We start from the raw sequence: 14,733 nt of genomic DNA on the forward strand, positions 1-14,733 counted from the left end.
ATTCTGAGTCCATAAGATGAGGGTCTCAATCCATGTCAGTTTTTTCTCCCCTTAATGGCAATGTTTTACGTTAGATAAAGAATTAGAAAGAAAAGATGAGTAAATTAGGTATACCACTACACTATGGCATATTTTGAGGAAAATCAGAAGAATAAATACAGTTTACATAAAATAAGGACTAAGAGGATGAATCCCACACCATGAATTGGTATGTGTCTAATCTTAGAATGTTATTAGAGAAGGGTTGGGGCTGGGCAGGATAACTGGGGTGGTGCTGAGCACTGTGACCCATGCATCAGGAGGGAAAAATATTGCTGAGTCTCTGCCATTGATGACGGAGAACGGACAACCACTGGATCTCTGGCATCCCTACCATACTGTTTCCCTTCTTCCCATCTTGCAAAGACAGATATTGGAGACAGACAGCATTCAGCATGGATAAAGTCTGTGTGTTTGGAGAATTATTAATATTCTGGGGGTTAATAAATGTATGTAGGTGTGTAGAGTGGTTAGTGTTAAGTGGGGCCTGGGTGGTTAATATTATATAGAAACAGGAGTATAAATATTATTGAGGACTAGGTGGTTTATGCTTTCTGGGAACTATTGTGAGGATTAGCTGGCAAATGTTATGTGGAAACAGGGGTAAATGTTATGTGACAAAAGAAAAGAAGTGTAGTGCCGTATAGAATTTAGTATTTTATTATACCAATTTTCAATTAGGAGTTCTTCAAAAGGCCTCAAATAGCCACAATTGATAACTCAATTAAAAACATATGCATTAGCCTAATAAACACAAAGGACCTCATTCAGAGTCGGTCGCAAGCGCTGAGCGCTCGCAACCGACTCAATGTTTTGGTCCTGCGCACCTTGCTCAGTAGCTACATGTTTTTTTTTTCTTTGGTTGTAGAATAATTATTTCTGGGTAGATAACGTATACTGTAAATGCTTTTTTTTAGATTAATTTAACTGTTGGTTCTACTGCAGTAGTAAATAGAACACAAAGAAATAAACACAATTTGAATATATTATTACTATTTTCAAGAACTGATGATGATGATGATTGACTGTGTCATTTATGAATAGTCCGATCTGAGTGTTGCACACAGAGAGAAAAAATTCTGCATTGTCTACAAAACCTGCCAACTGCCAAAATCATTTGGGTTGGTAATGTTTTCACAAAACATGAAAAAATCCAGTTCTTTAATTCATAGAAGAAAGAAAGAAAAGAAATTCCCAATCAATGACCTTTCTATAAGTACAGTAAACATTAGAACAGCTTTGGGAGTGGCATGAAACAGTCATTTTTATAAAAGCAGAGCACTGTGGAATTTTAATATGCACGCAAGGATTTCTTTAATTACACATAGCCTGAAGACTGAGAGAAGAATGAAAACATTCAAACAAAAGGTAGGGATGCAAAACCCAAATACATATTTATCTTAATTTGACTCACTTTCTAACTATGAACTTTTTCTTCCCTTTTTTGTTAATGTTTACCCGTCGTCTGCACAAAGTGGACTCTTTATCCAGCACACTGGATGCAGTGTGACATATTGCCTGCCCAGCGCGCTACTTGTCAGTCTCTGGAGACAGATGCATCTAAATCTGCAGGAAGATGGAAAAATCTGAAGAGGCGTACTACGCAATAGTATAAACATTAGACCACCCCTTAGAAATTTACAGTCACCTGTTTCATTAATCCTGGAGAGAGGGGACATTGGGACTGTGCTTATTAAATGTAACTGTTTTTTTTTTACAATGTGCAACTAAAATAGCACCTCTACACCAAAGTGTTGCTTGAAAGGGTAATGTATGTTGTATTGAAAGTATAGATATACTATATATCATCTCTGCCTACTCAGAGCTTGTCCAAAATGTAATTAAAAAAAATAAAATAAAAATTATTATACATTCTTCCACAAAGCACAGAACACCCTCTAAGAATATGCCCATTACACCTCTAATATGAGATAAGGGGCAAAATTTACTAAGGAGTGGTTTTGGTGTTATTTAGAACCCGACAGAAAACTGCAGTCAATTGATGGCAGTTTTAATGTCAATTTGCTAACATTTACCAAAAGTGGGTTTTGATGTCTAAACTGAAACCCCTATTGATCCCTGGCAATTTCTAAATGACAACCCACCATGAAGTGTTCTATTTAACAGTGGTTTTTATTAAATTGAAATAGAAGCAGTGGCATAACTAGGGTATTTGGAGCCAAGGGCAAATTATAAAATGGAGCCCCCCCCCTTATGTGCACGTGGCGAAAAATGGGCGTGGTCACTTAAAATGGGGCTTGTTAACATGAAACACAACCCTTTACCGTCACTCTGAACTTTTCTTTCCATATGCACCTTAACCCCAGTTGTGCCCCTTATACAGTACCCCTAGTATGCAATGTCCCTAGTTGTGGTCCCTCTTATGCAGGCCCATAGTAGTGTCCCTTATACAGTACCCCCAGTAGTGGTCCCCCTTATGCAGTTCCCCATATACAGTACCCCCAGTATGCAATGCCCCCAGTAGTAGTCCCCCTTATGCAGCCCCTCATTAATTCCTCTTATGCAGTGCCCCATGTAGTGGTCCCCCCTATGAAGTGCCCCCAGTAGTGGTCCCCCTTATGCAGTGCTATCAGTAGCAGTATCCCAATGCAGTGCCTCCAGTAGTGGTATCCCCTTGTGCAGTGCCCTTTATATAGTGCCCCCAGTAGAGTCCCCCCAATGCAGTGCCCTTTATATAGTGACCCCAGCAGTAGACGCCCCCCCATGCAGTGCCCCCAGTAGTGGTCCCCCTTATGTAGTGCCCCCAGCAGTGATCTCCCCTATCCAGTGCCCCTTATACAGTGCCCCCTGTAGTGGTCCTCCCTATTTAGTGCCCCCAGTAGTGGTCCCCTAGTAGTAAGCCCCTTATATAGTATCCCCAGTAGTAGTTTCCCTTGTGCCCCTAGTAGTAAGCCCTTTTTATTGTGCCCCCAGTAGTAGTTTCCCACCCCATTAGTAGTCCCCAGTAGAGGTTTCCACTCCCGATGCAGTGCCTCCAGTAGTAGCACCCCCCGTTGTAGTCCCCAGTAGTGCCCCACCCCCAGTAGAGGTCTCCCCCAGTAATGGTGCCCCCAGTAGTAGCCACCCCCCGATGCAGCGCCTCCCCCCTGTAGTGTAGACACACAAGTAAAAAAAAAATAAACAAAAATACACTTACCTGAATCCATGCTCCGGCTCTGGCCACTGCTCCCACCACCGCCTCACATCAGTCCTCCCGGGCTGGCGCGCTCGGCAGTATGGGAGAGACGTCATGATGTCATGACGTCTCTCCCATTACCCACTGCAGGAGCCAGAAGTGAGCTCCAGCCCGGTTCTTGCAGTGGGCGCAGCAGCAGTCAATGAGAGTCTGTCTGCCTTTCATTGGCTGCTGGTTAACACACACATCACGCGGCGGTGATATGTGTGCAGCAGCAGCCAATGAGAGTCTGTCTGACTCTCATTGGCTGTTGGTTAACACACACATCACTGCCGCGCTGGCGGCGATGTGTGTGTTAAACTGCACAGCCTGAGCCCACCTCCCACCCTTCTCCTGGCGCTATTGGGTAAGCACTCGGGGGAGGGAAGGGGCTCGGCTGTGCAGCACAGGACCGGAGCTGGGTGCAGGGAAACCTAGAGCCGCTCCTGTGTAAATGTGTAGCGCTGACTGCGCAAACTGCGGTCGGCGCTACACAGCTTAACGGCCGTGGCCGGCAGCACCCTCCCATGCCGCCTGTCCTATGGCGCCCAGGGCATGTGCCCCGCGCGCCCTGCCCTATTTACGCCACTGAATAGAAGCTAAACAATTGACAAGCACTGCACAGATCACTATGATCTGTGCAGGCCTCATTTTATTTAAAAGCATATAAATAGTTAAAGATTAAAAAAGAAGTGTGTGGGCCTCTCCCTCAATGCATGACCAGCCCTGGACTTCTGAGCCTGGTCTGGTATTGGTTTGTCCAGGTACACAGTTACTTGCTTCTCTTTGCTTTACTTCCATCTCAGAATCAGGTCCTCAAAGTACCAATACCTTTGTAGAACATTACAAACAAAATATAGAAATACCACCTCTGCGCTTCTACATTAAATGCAGCCTATGGAACAGATAGGAGGCTTCACATTTCTCCAAAATACAAAAAGCATATATTACACAATATCCCACAATGGCACAAATAACAGTCCTCCTTGAGATCATTTTTGACCACTTCTATAAGGTAAGTAAGTCTTACTCTTTATGTGTGCAGATTCACTTCTCCATAAGTCCCCTTGTTTTTGCTTTTTTCTTACTCTTTTTCAGTGGTATATCCTAGAGCAGTGGTTCTCAAACTTGGTCCTCAGGACCCCACACAGTTCATGTTTTGCAGGTCACCCAGCAGGTGCACAGGTGTAATAATTACTCACTGACACATTTTAAAAGGTCCACAGGTGGAGCTAATTATTTCACTTGATTCAGTGTGGAGACATGGAAAACATGCACTGTTTGGTGTCCTGAGGACTGAGTTTGAGAACCTGTGTCCTAGAGTTTCACTCTTCCAAGGTGTGCATATTTATCTCAAAGATAAGCAGAGAAAAACAAGAAAATAGTGTAGCATTGCCGGGAACATATAGAAGATTTATATATTTATTTATTTATACATCACACTTACATAAAAACATTGATAAAAAGCATATCACCACTTTTGTGGTCATAGGGTTCCCTCCAAACTCAGCCTCACACGGTCACCCTGGATACTCCTGGAAGTTGGTTTCACCAGCACTCCAAGTCCACAAACAGGCAGGTTTGTAAGGAACAGTCCCCATTAGAATATTACAACCAGCACACTGTCTAAAACTGGGTACACACTAGATGATGTGTGTACCCAGCGACAGCAGATGCGACGGCACGATATACAGGATCTGGTGTACAACAGCTCGATAAATCATTCCCCCGTTGCATCCAAAAGCATGGTTCCTGATCTTCAGATTGGTCTACACTGCAGGCAGTTCTTAAGATACGATGGATGATGCATGGGAGCGCGCAACACTGGGCGATTTGTTGTTTCTGAATCGACCCAAAATGACAAATCGTGCAATATATCATCTAGTGTGTACCCAGCTTAACAATTCCAATCAATATCTGTCATTCCAACCACTTAATATATATATATATATATAAATCAAAAATTTAGGTGGCAAGACTTGTAACTTAATCAACAACGGTGCTTTATTGCTACGTTTCGGGGTCCAGCGCCCCTTCGTCAGGACACACTCAGTGAATGATAACTTAATATCAACATAAATACCCACAGAACATAACTCACCTGTCCCATCTCCCGCTGATCACTGGCCTCCTGCGCCACGCATCCGGTCTCAGCATCAACGTCACACAGGAAGTGACGTGACGCTGAACCTAAAGACAGGAGATCGGGAGAGGACAATCACAACCCGGAGCACAGTCTGTGTACATGTAACCATAGAAACTGATCACATGACTACGCTGTCAGCTCCTGAATGTGGACATTTTTTTTAAAAAACATACCACTTCTGCTCACACTGATTAAAAACAACAATAACAAATACATACATACAAAAAAACATAGAAATACAGTGAATATTAAATATGGCTGAAGTGCACATCAAAGATATGTTATGTCCATAAACACAATCCCAAACTCCCATCTAATATCAATCTTGACTCACAAACATACATAATAATAAATACTGCAGATAGCAAAATTCACGTGTGTGAATATCTTATCTCGTGTATACACATCTCCACAACCCAGGAAAAAAGAAGGACATTGCAAATATCCAAGGATAACCCAGAAAACTCAAGCTTAATGCTTCGTTCAAGCCCCCTCGGGCTAACAGTATCTAACCAGAATATCCATATCCATTTACATTCCAGCTGGAGCAGTTTCCGCGATCTATCTCCCCTACGCAGCTTAGGTGGAACATGATCAATAATACGATAGCGCAGCATGGCCATATTATGCCTAGCCTCAGCAAAGTGCCTGGCAACCATCTGTTCACTGGTGCCAAACATTAAAGCTGCCCGGATTGCTGACCTATGCTGCGCCATACGCTCCTTGAACTGCCTATCTGTCTTGCCCACGTAGTGTAACCCACATGGGCAAGACAGAAGGTAAATCACATATTTCGTCGTGCAAGTCAAAGGAAATCTAATAGAAAGCACCTTGCCTGAGTATGGATGAAAATTTTTTTTGCCTGGCACCAAATAAGAACAGGTCGCACATCGTGTGCACCTATAGCAACCGCCCTGTTTCTTTGTCACTTTTTGATCCCTACTCCAATCAGTAATATCTGTCTTCACCACAAGGTCCTTGATATTAGCACCCCTGGTGAAGCTAGGCATCAATCTACTGTTCTTGAGACAAACTAACTCAGGGTCAGAGGTCACCACTGACCCTAAACCTTTAGCCTTTTTACATGTTGCATAGCTCTTATTGTCAAACTGTTGGACCCAGGGTATTAACTCCTTATCTGACTTGTGGCTGCGTTCCCCTAAAAGCTCACTACGTTCTTTAGCCAGGGCCTTCCTCCTGGCCTCTATTAATATTTTCATGGGGTACCCTCTTGCCACAAATCTCTCCAACATTTCCTGCAGTTTTATATCTCTCTCTGCTGGATCATTAGTTATTCTACAAACTCGAATAAATTGCGAGTAAGGCAAACTATCAATGGTCGCTCTCGGATGGAAACTATCAAACCTAAGAACCGTATTTCGGTCTGTTGGTTTAGAAAACAATTTGGTGTATATTTTGCCAGTTCTAATCGAAAGCTGTACATCCAGAAAGTTAATCACAAATTTATTGATCACCGTTGATAATTTAGCTGGACATTCTGAAGCATTGTGTCTCATAATCAGCTGATGTAACTCAAACTCTGACCCCTGCCATAACAGCAAGATGTCGTCTATATATCTGAAATACTTAAACACACAGCTACTGTCTTTGGTCTGCACAAAGATTAAATCCTGCGAAACTATATGCATATACGCATTTGCGTATGACGGGGCTACGCATGAACCCATTGCGCAACCAGCTAGTTGTATCCAAAAACGGCCATCATAAATAAAATAATTCAGAGTAAGTGTAAATTCTAATAACTCAGTAAAAAAATCAATATCCGGGCCAACATATTTAGGATTACTTGTAATGAGGTGCTTGACCGCCACCAAACCCTTATCATGCGGAATGCACGTATACAGGCTGGCGACATCGATACTTGCCAAGATCACATTATCAGGAATCTCCCCTCACATCTCACAAGCTCTTGATGTATCCTTGAGATGGGTAAATGTGCCTTGAATAAGCAATAAAGCACCGTTGTTGATTAAGTTACAAATCTTGGAGTGCCACCTCAATTTTTGATTTCTGCATCAGAGGGGTGTATCCCACTCGGGGAAGGCACCGAAGCAAGGAGATATTGGCTACAGCGGCCGACTGAGTGCCGGATATTGGGATTTCTACATGCCAGCTGAGGGTGGATTGTCTGTGGATTCTTCACTAAGGGCTGATCATGGCACCTGTGTAAGCTGATTTTTGCATGGTTAACAGGACTCACTGGTCGATCACAGCACAAGGTTATTGGCACGTAAGCACATTTTTGGATTATTGTGTTTATATAGCATTGACACTTCTTTGCTGTAGAAGTGCCAGTTAATGCTTATTTCACTATAAGACTAGGAAAGCACGATGGAGAATGAATCTGCAGATTCTTTGTTACATATGTTACAGTGTGACACAACAGACACTTACAGTTTCTCCGACGCAGAGGCGAGTAATATTTTATACACGGAACCAGTTTTTGACTCTATTGAAAATGTGTCTAATGAGGATCGGTACAAGGATTGGTTTAAACTTAAGAAACGGGAGGTGGACTTCCTGCATCATGGGTTAACACTGTCTGAATACTATAGAAATAAACAGATCCCTAGGGGGTTTAGGGTCCATAACACCCCCACGATTAGGAGATACAATGCACCCTTTTGTAGCAGTTCGATCTCAATTTTAAATAAGTGTTCCATGGATCTCATGCTGCTTGTGATAGAAGAATCCACAAAAGAATTAAATATTACAAAAGAGAAGATTGCAACTTTTGAGTTGGAACATTTACAGTTGTTGACAACAGATCAGTCCACACAGTGGATGGAGAAATTGAAGGGTCAGATTGACACTTACAGAAAGGAATTAATTCAATATAAGAAAGAAAAACTGTATAAAGTACAACAAGATTACGCTTTGCATCGGGTTTACAAATGGTTATCTAATTCAGCTAAACCGACCCAGGAGTTTCAGAGCCGTAAATGGAAAAATAGGAAAACAGTGGTGCATCCCAATTTGCCTTCTAGTACGTCAGCGAGAGATACAGAAGGTGTACAATCATACACGTATTCACAAAACCATAGAGAGGTCCCTTTAGCGGTAGACACGAGGGCCAGAAGTGCCTCTGCAAGACCAGGCCCACGCGTAGAGGGGGGCAGAGGCAGAAGAGGCAGCAGACCACCCAGGAGCCACAAGATCTGATCTTTAATTTGTCACAAACTCCCCTCACACCAGATGAAGTGCAGGTGTTGAGTAAAGGGTTGAGTTTCGTTCCAACTACAGTACATGATCAGTTCCAATGGAAATTGGATAACTACAAACTACAGAGAAAACTTCGGTTACGGGAACATTTTGGAAAAAATAAGACACAGGGTGGTATTCTTATTGATAAGGCTTTGCCTGCACAGGTGAAAAAATTAGGACCGCCTTCAACATTTGATCCGCAGTCCGAGAATTCCTCTATCAGGCCATTTTCTAGCATTGTGGAACAATCAAGCAAGGAATGCACCCCGATATCATAATTTATCCAAGTATGAGCGTATAGCATTAAAAGATCTCAGCTCTAGAAAAGACATTATCAGAGGGGCTGATAAGGGAGGTGCTATTGTTGTTGATCTTGTTGATTACAAGAGGGAATGTGAAAGGTTGTTATCTGATGCATCTACATATCTAATGTTAAGTAAAGATCCCACTCTAGTTTTTCAGCATGAGCTTGGATGTATTCTTGATAAAGCAGTGGGGGAAGGCATCATTGAGAATGAGATCAGGGGTGTTTTGTTTAGGGAACACCCTGTGGTTCCAATCTTTTACACAATCCCCAAGATACACAAGGACGCACAGAACCCCCCTGGTAGGCCTATTATTTCCGCCAGGGGGTCTCTGTGCGAGCCGATTGCCTCCTATTTGGATGCCTTTCTACAGCCATGCATCCAAGGCACATTTACCCATCTCAAGGATATATCATCTTTGATAAGAGCTTGTGAGATGTGGGGGGAGATTCCTGATAATGTGATCTTGGCAAGTATCGATGTCGCCAGCCTGCATACGTGCATTCCGCATGATAAGGGTTTGGTGGCGGTTAAGCGCCTCATTACAGGTAATTCTAAATATGTTGGCCCGGATATTGATTTTTTTTACTGAGTTATTAGAATTTACACTTACTTGGAATTACTTTATTTATGATGGCCGTTTTTGGATCCAACTAGCTGGTTGCGCAATGGGTTCATGCGTAGCCCCGTCATACGCAAATGCGTATATGCATATAGTTGAGCAGGATTTATTCTTTGCGCAGACCAAAGTCAGTAGCTGTGTGTTTAAGTATTTCAGATATATAGACAACATCTTGCTGTTATGGCAGGGGTCAGAGTTTGAGTTATATCAGCTGATTATGAGACACAATGCTTCAGAATGTCCAGCTAAATTATCAATGGTGATCAATAAATTTGTGATTAATTTTCTGGATGTGCAGCTTTCGATTAGAACTGGCAAAATATACACCAAATTGTTTTCTAAACTAACAGACCGAAATACGGTTCTTAGGTTTGATAGTTTCCATCCGAGAGCGACCATTGATAGTTTGCCTTACTCGCAATTTATTCGAGTTTGTAGAATAACTAATGATTCAGCAGAGAGAGATATAAAACTGTAGGAAATGTTGGAGAGATTTGTGGCAAGAGGGTACCCCATGAAAATATTAATAGAGGCCAGGAGGAAGGCCCTGGCTAAAGAACGTAGTGAGCTTTTAGGGGAATGCAGCCACAAGTCAGATACGGAGTTAATACCCTGGGTCCAACAGTTTGACAATAAGAGCTATGCGACATGTAAAAAGGCTAAAGGTTTATGGTCAGTGGTGACCTCTGACCCTGAGTTAGTTTGTCTCTAGAACAGTAGATTGATGCCTAGCTTCACCAGGGGTGCTAATATCAAGGACCTTGTGGTGAAGACAGATATTACTGATTGGAGTAGGGATCAAAAAGTGACGAAGAAACAGGGCGGTTGCTTTAGGTGCACAGGATGTGCGACCTGTTCTTATTTGGTGCCAGGCAAAAAAAATTTCATCCATACTCAGGCAAGGTATTTTCTATTAGATTTCCTATGACTTGCACGATGAAATATGTGATTTACCTTCTGTCTTGCCCATGTGGGTTACACTATGTGGGCAAGACAGATAGGCAGTTCAAGGAGCGTATGGCGCAGCATAGGTCAGTAATCCGAGCAGCTTTGATGTCTGGCACCAGTGAACAGACGGTTGCCAGGCACTTTGCTGAGGCTAGGCATAATATGGCCATGCTGCGCTATCGTATTATTGATCATGTTCCACCTAAGCTGCGTAAGGGAGATAGATCGCGGAAACTGCTCCAGCTGGAATATAAATGGATATTCTGGTTAGATACTGTTAGCCCGAGGGGCTTGAACGAAGCATTAAGCTTGGATTGTTTCCTATAAGTATTCTGGGTTATCCATGGATATTTGCAATGTCCTTCTTTTTTCCTGGGTTGTGGAGATGTGTATACACGAGATAAGATATTCACACACGTGTATTTTGCTATCTGCAGTATTTATTATTATGTATGTTTGTGAGTCAAGATTGATATTAGATAGGAGTTGGGATTGTGTTTATGGACATAACATATCCTTGATCTTTGATGTGCACTCCAGCCATATTTAATATTCACTGTATTTCTATGTTTGTTTTGTATGTATGTATTTGTTATTGTTGTTTTTAATCAGTGTGAGCAGAAGTGGTACGTTTTTTTAAAAAAATGTCCACATTCGGGAGCTGACAGCGTGGTCATGTGATCGGTTTCTATGGTTACATGTACACAGACTGTGCGCCGGGTTGTGATTGTCCTCTCCCGATCTCCTGTCTTTAGGCTCAGCATCACGTCACTTCCTGTGTGACGTTGATGCTGAGACCGGATGCGTGGTGCAGGACGCCAGTGATCAGCGGGAGACGGGACAGGTGAGTTTTGTTCTGTGGGTATTTAAGTCGATATTAAGTTATCATTCACTGTGTGTGTACTGACGAAGGGGCGCTGGACCCCAAAACATAGCAATAAAGCACCGTTGTTGATTAAGTTACAAGTCTTGGAGTGCCACCTCAATGTTTGATTTCTGCATCAGAGGGGTGTATCCCACTCGGGGAAGGCACCCAAGCAAGGAGATACAGCGGCCGACACAACAAAATGTGGAAAAAGTGAAGCGCTGTGAATACTTTCCGGATGCACTGTATATTGTATTGGATGGAACTCTGAAGCAGAGTGCTGGTTGTAACATTACATATATTGTATTGGATGGAACTCTGAAGCAGAATGCTGGTTGTAACATTACATATATTGTATTGCATGGAATTCTGAAGCAGAGTTCTGGTTGTAACATTACATGTATTGGATGGAACTCTGCAGCAGAGTGCTGGTTGTAACATTACATGTATTGGATAGAACTCTGAAGCAGAGTGCTGGTTGTAACATTACATATATTGTATTGGATGGAACTCTGAAGCAGAGTGCTGGTTGTAAAATTCTACACTATAAAGTGACTGGAACTATAAAAAAACAGTGTGTCAGTTCTGACTATAAAATATATATATATATATATATATATATATATATATATATATATATATATATATATATGGAAGTTCTGGGTTAGGATGCCGAAGAACTGGAGCGGAGGTAAAAGCAGTTTTTAAGGAGTCAAAGGCTTGAAGAACTTTGGCTGGCCAGTTTGCCACATCAGCTTCTTTCTTAGTAAGTTCCACAATGGGCGCAACTATGGACGAGAAGGAATTAATGAATCTTCTATAATAATTGGCAAAGCCAAGGAAGCATTGTATAGCTTTAAGATTGGTGGGCTGAACCCAGTCCAAGATGGCCTTAACTTTGCTCGGACCCATCGAGAATCTCTGAGCGGAGATAATGTATCCCAGGAACGACACCTCTTGAATTTCGAAGTCACACTTCTCCGGTTTCACATACAATTTGTTTTCCAGGGGTTTGAGCACTACGTGCTGCCCAGATGGTACAAGCAGCACATGTGGACGAGATGCAGGTGGAGCCGTCTGGATGGAATAAACGGCACACACAAAACACAGCAAGACTGACGCAGGAACTCGACTGACAGGCAGGAGACAGGAACCAGAAGTACGAAGAAACTTCTATCACCGGCATGGAATGATGGACTGGCTGGGCTTTAACAGAAACAGGCCCAAATCAGAGCAAGCCTCCCTTAACGATGCAGCTGTGTTGTTCACAAACAGGAGAATTAATTAGCGTGCACCTGACATTGCTCACAGACAGGCAGTAATTAATGCAATTCCTCAGGCTAGAATCTGCAACTAAAAGATCTTCCTAAAAGGAGATCCTGAGACATCCTGGATGAAAACCTGCTCCAGAGCACTCTTGACCTCAGACTGGGGCGACGGTTCATCTTTCAGAAGGACAACGACCCTAAGCACACAGCCAAGATATCAAAGGAGTGGCTTCAGGACAACTCTGAATGTCCTTGAGTGGCCCAGCCAGAGCCCAGACTTGAATCCAATTGAACATCTCTGGAGAGATCTGAAAATGGCTGTGCACCGACGCTTCCCATCCAACCTGATGGAGCTTGAGAGGTGCTTCAAAGAGGAATGGGCGAAACTGCCCAAAGATAGGTGTGCCAAGCTTGTGGCATCATATTTAAAAAGACTTGAGGCTGTAATTGCTGCCAAAGGTGCATCAACAAAGTATTGAGCAGAGGTTGTGAATACTTATGTACATGTGATTTCTTAGTTGGTTTTTTTTATTAAATTTGCAAAAATCGTAAAAAAACTTTTTACATGTTGTCATTATGGGGTATTGTGTGTACAATTTTGAGGACAAAGATGAATTTATTCTATTTTGGAATAAGGCTGTAACATAACAAAATGTGGAAAAACTGAAGTGTTGTGAATACTTTCTGGATGCACTGTATGTAATGTTAGAACCGGAACTCTGTTTTAGAGTTCCAACCAATTTCTATAGTGTTACAATTAGCACTACTGTATCTCTCTGGTATATACAGCTGTAATATGCATCATCATGCACAGACATAGTCTACTGCCCTGTCAATTTGTTTGTATAAAATTGTGTCTATGGATTTGATGCATCCTAATCATTTGCGAATATTAAACAAACATACAGTATGGAATTGGATAAATCTAGTCAATCTATGATTCTACTACAAACGAGGAATGATGTCTTAGTAAAAAAAAAAAAAAAACGCTTTGTACAAGACACCTATATGTGACATCTGCTGTATTCTTTAATAAATAAGACATCCAAATCTTTAGCACCTCAAAATATGCATTTTAATCATTCAGCATATATCCTAATTTATGTTATTGTTTCTCTGATGTGTGTTGAAAGAATAACTGCCATTTGTTTTAAAATACTGTGAGATAGTCATCATACACAGTTTGAGTTGTCATCAAGGATTGTTACGACTGGCTGCTCCCATGGTTCAATTATCAAAGAATACCACAACACTAGGGCAAAGATACAGGACATAGCCAATTTGTGAGTAGGGATTATTTTCACTTTAGTTTTTACCAAACAAATATGCATATATATTTATCAGATAACCATGTCTACTACATGTATATATATATTTATTTTATATGAGTGCAGGGTGAACAATATCCTGCTATCCTGCTATCTTGCCACTTTTTGGCGGGTTTAGGTTGACTTTCTCGCTCTCATGCACTTTACATAGATCGCACACTGCAGAATTACTACTTGCAATCACGAAAATATCACATGAAATGCACATAATATACACCCTCGTATAGTCAATATTTCTGAAGATACATATGTGTACTTTAGGATTTTTTTAAATAACTTTAGATACAAACTAATAACTTTCCTACAGTTTAATAACTTTCCTATAAATGTAAAATAAATTCATTTAGTAGAATTATTGAAGGGCACAACAGGGATATACTTGGTAAATTAGGATAAACAGAATTTTGAATATGGAAGATGGGTTAATAGTAAACTCGAAGTTGTGCTTTTATGGGGGGAAGGGGGGTGAGAGGGGGCCTGTCAAGGTGGTTGTTATTGAGGACCAATTTTAGGTGTTATTTATACTAACTTATCTTTACATAGGCAAACACCAAGCATTTTGGTTTTGTACATTGTAATTTATTCACTGAACAGTGAACAGTATTCTTGTTTTCCATTTATTTACTTATATATTATGTCTTACACATATACTAGTTCCCATAGCTTCATATAAGTATTTGTAACTACAGTAGTTCCCAGTTTAGCAATATTAATTCACTAAAAATTCAAGTGCTAAGCAAAATAGTGCTAAATGAAAATGGATTTCTTATAAGAATAAATAGAATATAAATTAAATTGTACTCATGTACATG

Source organism: Taudactylus pleione, unplaced genomic scaffold (assembly GCF_031769625.1).
Source record: "Taudactylus pleione unplaced genomic scaffold, aTauple2 ptg000372l, whole genome shotgun sequence".
NCBI classification, from domain to species: domain Eukaryota; kingdom Metazoa; phylum Chordata; class Amphibia; order Anura; family Myobatrachidae; genus Taudactylus; species Taudactylus pleione.